The sequence below is a fragment of the Mytilus galloprovincialis genome, chromosome 10, assembly GCF_965363235.1.
Source record: "Mytilus galloprovincialis chromosome 10, xbMytGall1.hap1.1, whole genome shotgun sequence".
Classification (NCBI taxonomy): Eukaryota; Metazoa; Mollusca; class Bivalvia; order Mytilida; family Mytilidae; genus Mytilus; species Mytilus galloprovincialis.
In genome coordinates this window covers 11767206-11775692 of record NC_134847.1, presented here as the reverse complement: position 1 = coordinate 11775692, position 8487 = coordinate 11767206, and positions in this window count along the sequence as shown.

Sequence of the window (8487 nt, the reverse complement as noted above, 5' to 3'; positions counted from 1 at the left end):
CATTAAACTCGTTAACTAAGCGTCTTTTTCGATGTCAGTTGCAGTACTATATGTCATGATTCATCACCTGAAACATTTGTAAGAACTGTGATTAATTTAGTCATTTCTGTTTATGTGTATATTATATATACATGTACATATTATTTATGATAAAAAAGAAGATGTGGTATGATTGCCAATGAGACAACTCTCAACAAGAAACCAAAATGACACAGAAATTGACAACTTCAGGTAATCGTACGGCCTTCAACAAGTCACAATGATACATTATATATATATACAATGTACATGTACATGATATATTCCTGGAGAGGGAAGAACAATATACATGTACTGGTACATAGAATTTCTTTTATTCTGACAGAAAAGAAGTACCATACAGTTGCCTCCAATATATCTCAGCAGGTGATGGGGAAATAAGTTTTCTGATTTTATCATGTTTAATATGAACCTTAAAATATAATGGCACTTGATAATGAAAAAAAATTGATTGATTGTGCTGAATGACACGTAAGCACTTTTAGTTATTTCTTGGCTGTCTGTTTGTATTGGTTGACACTTGTAGGCAGGAATTTAATATGAAATCAGCGGCAGAAAAAAATGGGTCACTGTTTCCAACTTCATGGTACTAATATATACTACAATGTATAAAGGTTGAAAAATTATGGATAATATATACATGTAAATGTATGTGTCAAGGTTGCTGATTGAATCATAGGTACATATACATGTATCTGAAACTAATCGGATGTGGATTTTTGTACAGATGCGATTAAAATTTAGTAATATATGCATACATGTAAACCATGACAGCTCATGAAGGAACATTTTTTTAAGTATCAGATACTCAACGCCACAGCTTCTAATCCTTTAATACCCCCAAAAAGGTAGTTTGTGCAAATATTAAAACTTACTCATTCGAGGAAAACAGAATTGTTAATTCTTTTGTGTGCTTTTGAATATTCCAAACAGAATTAAATTAAAAATGGGAGGTCTGAAATTTTTTTACCAAGTAATTGTAAGACTGTTAGAATAAGTAAAATTTTGCTTTTTAAGATGGAATGAAAAGGAAGATTCTGTCCAAGAAAATGTAAAAATTCACTAGGGACATTCAAGGATATCTCACTATACATGCTATACAAATCCTTGGGACATCATTAAAAAAAGCAAGCCATAGGAAATACTGCCCTGGCGACGGGTGAAAATTCATATTCAGACTCAGTCATGCAAAAAAATCTCCCTGTCCCTACAGAATATATTCAAAAAGACCTCCCTATCATGTATTAAAAATTGATACCAGGCGCACTTGAGTAACAGCTAGGAGATATTCAACTAGTAAATCTGAATATTTATATGCAGGTAGGAGTTCATGTTTATAAATCAAATATTATCATATTTAAAATGACAAAGAGCAAAAATAAATCATAAATTTTGTTATCAAGTTTGTGAAAAAAAACCACTTTTTTTCATTAAAATGATAATGGTTCCCAATATACTTGCACTTGCAAAAGGAGATCATCACTAGGACCCGAGATGTGGATTCCGGACTTGGACAAAAAAAGGGGGGTGCGTGTCCCAACAATTAATGGAAGTTATGGAGTGCGACATATAAAGAGTACACACTACCCATAAATTTGTTCACACACAAGGGGTCAGAGCCCACCTAAATCCACCTCTGCCATTTGCACAAGAGATGGAATGCAAGAAGATGTAAATATTCTATTTTATGAAAGTCCTGCCTATCACAATTAAAATTCTCTGAAATAGAAACAATTATGAATTGGAAGCTTCAATAAATTAAGCAAGCAATAACATAATATGTGTTTATTTGCCCCAACAAAACGTACTTATTATGAAACGCTTGACGGCGAGTACGAAAATACACTTAAGTTTTTCCGTCAGCCGATCCGACTTCCGCAGCGTCATTCAAACGTTTTTCTCTCGCATTTCAAGACGTTAAGGGAGCTACCATTTGATTTTTATGGGGGGGGGGGGGGGCTAGGATGAAATTTGAAAAAAATAGGCAGGACAGGAGTTTTGAGTAAAAAAAAAGGCAGGATGAGACACTTACAAAAAAAAAGTCAGGACGACAATTTAGGTAAAAAAAGTCAGGATAAACTAAAAAAAAAAGGCAGGACCGAACAGAGTGAAAAATAAAAAGGCAGGACAGAGATTACAGCTGAAAAAAAAATGCAGGACAAAATTTTTCATCCTAGCCATCCCACCCCCCTATAAAAATCAAATGGTAGCTCCCTATTATGCTCCTACATGTTAAATTAATTCAAAAGGGCAGGTACAAGAGCTATACTAACCCACTTGATTCCGGTATTGGTAGAAAGGCAACATTTCAAATTTTCCAAAAAGTGCTGTGCCTAGTTATATAGCGTTCGTTTAATTTAACTTTAAAAGAAATTTCAAAAACCCAAGGTGCCAAAAAGTCAATAAATCGAAAAAATTCTCCACGTTTTATTGTTTTTATTTACAAAACCTCTGCTTTTAAACTAGGCACAGCACTTTTCCAGTAAAATAAGTTATCCCGATTACAGGGAGCCCAAAACCAGGGCGATCTGATTTCATCTTGCACCTGCCCTTTTGACTTATTTGGGAAATGTCCTTACTTTCAGTTTGAAGTCACGTGACACTTATGTATTTATATTTTTCTATAAATAAAAGTTTGGAATGCAATTCAGAATAGAACCTTTTCCCTCTGTGTACGCTTTAAACTAGTCCAAATAATTATGACGTCTTGAAAGGCTATTATAATTTTTTTCTTTGATGCCTTACTTCGACGTCATAACGCCAAACTCATATATTCAATTGGACTTTGAAAGGGAATTTACTGCTTTATAAAAACGTTTAGCTGATTTCTCCTCAAGATGCTTCATTTTAGGTGTATAAAATATATTTTTGAACCAAACTCGGTACATTTTGACCAACCTGAATTTCCGGATAATGTAAAACAATGGTTCCGGAAATTCGGGTTTTACCGAGTTTGGTGTAAACATTATTTTATAATCTCCTAAAGAGAAATCAGACAAACGTTTTAAAAAATGCAGTCGACATGTTCCCGCCTCGGATGGAATTGTTACTTATATTATTATTTCTGTAGGGATTAATTGGATATATTTTGCACAAACAAACACATAAATATGCTCTCAAAGTCCAACCGAAAATGGCGGCTTCAGCATTATGACGTCGAAGTAAGGCGTCAAAGAAAAAAATTATAATAGCTTTTCAAGACGTCATAATTATTTGGACTAGCGTTAAACATGCATGTTTGGCCTTTAGGCAAAGAAAATTAACTTTCAGTTCAATATGGTTTTTCCTGTGAATAAAAATTGGAATTTTTTCGAAACGCCCTTAACGTCGCTGCGTAATATAGGATTTCGCTATATTTTTCTATAAATGAACTTTATCTTATACTTAATAGAAAAATGAAATGAAAAAATGGGGTCACTGGATATTTACGCTAACAATCTGCCTTCGAAAGAAGCATACATTTTTTGTTGAACTAATAGGAGAAAAAGCGGTAATATCGAAATAAAAAAAGACCTAAATTACAGAAATCGCTCAGTCATGTACAGCTTATTCGAAAACAACAATAAAAATATAGGTCACCGATGAGTTAAAAAAAGCTATTTCAATTGTAATGCCAAAAAATGGCATTTTTGCACCAAAGGGAGATAATTTTGAGCTTTTTCAATGATATCTACATTTTAAAAGTCACCTGGGGCCAACACGAATTGATATTTTGGAATGATTTTTGCACCCTATGATAAAGTAACAACTACTAAAGGCAATTAATAAAATTTGAGATGAAAACAAAATGTTTGATTTTTTTCTGAAAATCTTATACCCGCGAGCCTCCTTAATAGGAAATCATACTATGACCTACATGCATAGATATTCGTTTTGTTTTGGTGTTACTTATACATGTATCAAGAGTATGTACTCTCTTTGTACTGATGTATCAGTTCTTAACTTTTTACATCTATATTTTACTGTTATCTCAGTCAAATAATCAACAGATCAAATTTCTTATATTCTATTGACTACAAAAATCCTTGTTTCTTGGTTTCAGTTGACCTACCATAACTTATGTCGGATATCAGACTAACGTTCATTCAATCCGATAGGAGCATATAATTTTTTTTTTAATATAAATAATTTTTAAGTCAATTATTGAAACCTTGCGAATAATAATAGATAAAGGTCCGAGTACACAGTTATCGTCCTTTGATTTTCGTTGTCCACCAATATAGTCCTTAGTGTGAACAGTGTGTTACTTGCCAATTTTTTTTATACCCCTTGCAAATTTACTTCTCCATGTTGTATGCCTCATATAGCAAGTAAGGGGATGAAATGACACTCTAAAAACAATTGGGTCACAAATATTAATGTAAAGTAGTGATTAGGTGGAGCTGAAAAAGGTAAACAATTAGCACTTCGGAAGCTGTCACAATATTTCAAGACCCCCTTAACATAAAATTGACCATATTTTGAGTTAGAGCCGATGAAGTTTTCTATAATTTTGATATCATTTGTCCAAAAAGTAGTACAACACACTGTAAAAAAAATATTGAGAAAGCGCAGGTGGGATTTTTTTAATTTTCATGTATTGTCTAAAAGAAATGCACTACGAAATAACTGTGTACTCGGACCTAATGATAAAAAATTATATATAAAGAGCTCATTATAGAATACCAATAATCACTCTAAATGCATCATATGAAAAAAAGGAGAAAATGACGATAAATGAACAAAAAAGAAATAATACCGAAATAAATATCAAAATATATTAAAAAAAATATATTACATAAATGAAAAAATACAAAGCACCAATTTATACGAAAAATCAAGCAGATTTGCAAATTAATACACCCTGTAATACATAAAACAGTCTAAGGCGCAAAAAAACAACACAATTTCCCTGACATATATATATATAGTTGTAACTCAAGAATATTTTGTTTTTCGATGTGTGTTACTTAAAAATATTTGTTTACGTGGAATTGATGATCATGAATTCGCTGAACACTTGAACGGAAATTGATGAACTTGCATCAGTTAAACACTATACGCCAATCCACTTATGTCTACTTGATGCTACTTGAAACCTCATAGAATTTATCATTGCAGACTTCCTTTATTGTTATGAAGAAAATATTTTAAGCTTGATTACTACGAAAAACGTTATAAGCAATATTTATTAAATAATGCTAGTTTGTATAGCATGTATAGGTGTACTACCTCCAAATCATAGAATATCACATATGGTTTCATACGAAAAGGGTCGAAAAAAAATCTCTTGAATCTGACAGTTGTGGGGAAAAAATCCTACATTTCATAGCAGTAAGACATTTCGAGCTCATAAAACATATATCTCAAAGCACCAATAGTTTTTTTATTTGTTGTTTCTATATAATATTTGGAAAACTTTAAGTTACATTGTTAATTACTAAAGCTTGAACAAAAAATGTGAGATTCCATTGTGTACCTTTCAGTGATGGGTAATTTTTTTTATAGGCAATGAAATGTAATGTGAAATTTTGTTTTTAGGACAGGATAAAACTTCACTTATGCCAAGAATTTCTTTATTTTAAACAAGGATGAATTCTGCGCAATTTTTTAGAAAGTCCAAATAAATTAAACGAGGCTAGTATCTTTTCATCTCTGAAAACTTATAATAATCCGCTGAATATCATATACAAAATAATGTAAGATCATATTACTCAGGAATATCAAAAAGTAAAGTTCCAGAATTTTATGTAATAATACAAAGTTATTTAAGGAGAAATTCGTTAATAACCCCGCTATCTGTATGTAAGAAAACTGCCCTTTATTCCAATAATCATTTACTTTGTTCGCTTTTTGGGATCTTCTTTCTAGGAGTTATATAGTTAGTAATTCGTTTGGAGCTCTCAATAGTTGTGTGTCCAGTATCAGGTAATCACACATTGATATCATTATCCCATTGGTAAATGATTTGTTCAATTTGTCTGTAAGGTCAATACCAATTAAGGGATAAGACAAGTTTTCTTCACTTGTTGAAATCAAAAAGTTGAAAAGACCAAAATATGACAAGTTATAGTGCGAAATGTACCCTGTTTAGATGTAGTCAACAATTGCAATATACTAACATTTAAAAATTAAACCAAATAAACAACTTTTTAATCAATAAAGCAAAAATAAAATTTTGGAAGAAATACATTGTAGAATGCAAAGATTGATACATACTGGGCTTACATTTATACATTGAAAAGACAGTGCATTGTCGACTGACCATAAAGTATCAATCAACAACAACTTCAAAATATGAAAATAAGGAAATGTGGTATGACTTTCAAAGATTCACGTACAACTAACAAATTTGATACCACTGAGTCAGTTTCTAATATTGTGTTTGTAAGTGCGAGGTCTCTTTCCAAAAATGTGTTTTCCACATGTCATTGATAGAATTCGCAGAATACTTAAGCATTTACGATCACATTAAAGAAGGTTGTTGGTCTAATGCTCATATGACTACTTAATATCACTTAACACCTCGTAAAATTAATCACTTAAGGTCTTCAAAATATGCTGACGCAGCGAATACTAAATAGATTAAAAGGATTTTCTAAAGTTAGATATTCTCAGAAGCATAAAATGCGTCCTAGTTGGTAAGCATAACTCATTAAAGATTTCAAATTTTAGAATAGACTGGGAAAGTTTCGAAATCTATAGATTATTTACCAGAGTTTATAATTTAACCATTGACACAGTTATAATCTAAATGCTATTACATGTAGGCCTAAAAATATTAAGTCAAGTTAGTAAAATCGAAAATTATCCCTAATTTAGAGCTGTTTATTGGAATTAAAAGTTAATAAAAAAACAGACAAAAAGATATTTTGTATAAATTATTGTAAGTAAATGATTGCCTATCACCTTCATACAAGTCATACAAGTGAGAGGTTTAGCTAGCTATAAAACCAGGTTCAATCCACCTTTTTCTACATTTGAAAATGCCTGTACCAAGTCAGGAATATGGCAGTTCTTGTCCATTCGTTTTTTATGCGTTTTGTTATTTGATTTTGCCATGTGATTATGGACTTTCCGAATTGATTTTCCTCTGAGTTCAGTATTTTTGTGATTTTACTTTTTTCTTCATTCACACTTTACTCATGAAAAGTGTGACTGGTTTTTTTAATTATTATTATTATTATTAAAATAACCTTTATTCATGTAAATAAATCCTTGGCCTTCAAATGCCTTAATGAAAACTGTGTCTAAACTGCCTTAGTTTATAACGATTTTATTGATAGGCATTGTCATGGCTTTTGATATGGTATGCATATTTCTGTATCAAATCATTTACAAGTTGAACACATATCTGATAGCTGACATTTTTTTTTTTTGTATTATTTGTTTTATTCGATTAGCATATTTGCCTAATTAATCGTAACCAACTGGTATTTTTTATATGACTTTGATCGTTTAAGGATCCACTAAAGTCAAAATATAGAACACTTCTCAAACATCTAAACTTTGCTTGTATTTCTCAACCTATAATGAATAAAGTCCTGAAATATGGGAACACATGTTCATTTAAAACATACACAAACTGGGTCAATTGTAAATAAACTTGAAGTTGGTATGTTGTGGCTTAACCGGTTCTTGGGGTGTAAACTAAATTTTCCAAAACATCTGGACGCCTGCGAGACGTCCTAATTTGTTTTAAATTGGTATGGACGAATACTGTTACATGTAATGCAGTACAAGCTAATATTTATTTGTCACATAAATATATTTCAATGGCAAATTTGTCCTATTTTTTCTAAATTGTACCTCCAATATTCGTTCACTTAGATACATGAATATAACTGAAAATTATAAATCATTTAAATACATTTTTTGAAAAATCAAAATTAGCTTGTACTGCATTACATGTAACAGTATTCGTAACGAATGAATAAAAACATGAATATTTAAAAAAAACACTTCGGAAAAATGTCTAATTTTCGTTTTGAAAGACGTATTCCTTTCAAATAATTGCATAAAAAAGCAAGGTCTCAGGTACAAAATCTGAAGGATATTAGTGCATAAGAAAATTGAAGATCAGTAATGATTATAAAATGCTAGATCTAGTAATAAATAGTTGTATCAATTTGACACAAATTACAAATTCAATAAATGCATGTTATGTTTTTCCAGCCAAATAGGCTTTACTTACAAGCCAAAAAAATGCTTGTTAGTTTTAATGTTGTCAGGCAGCATGCAGCATTACGAATAAAACAACAGAAAATGAATATTCGTTGAAAACTTAAAAAGTCAAACGTGACATTTACTCAAAAGTGGATCTTTTTTCAATCTTTTTTCTTCTCTTTATATATGATATCGTATTATTTCTTATAATATATTTGAAATATAATATGTAATAGGCTACAGCTTGATCAAATTAACACTTGAGATGCTTATCTCATTCGCCTGTTGATGACGTCTTCCTTA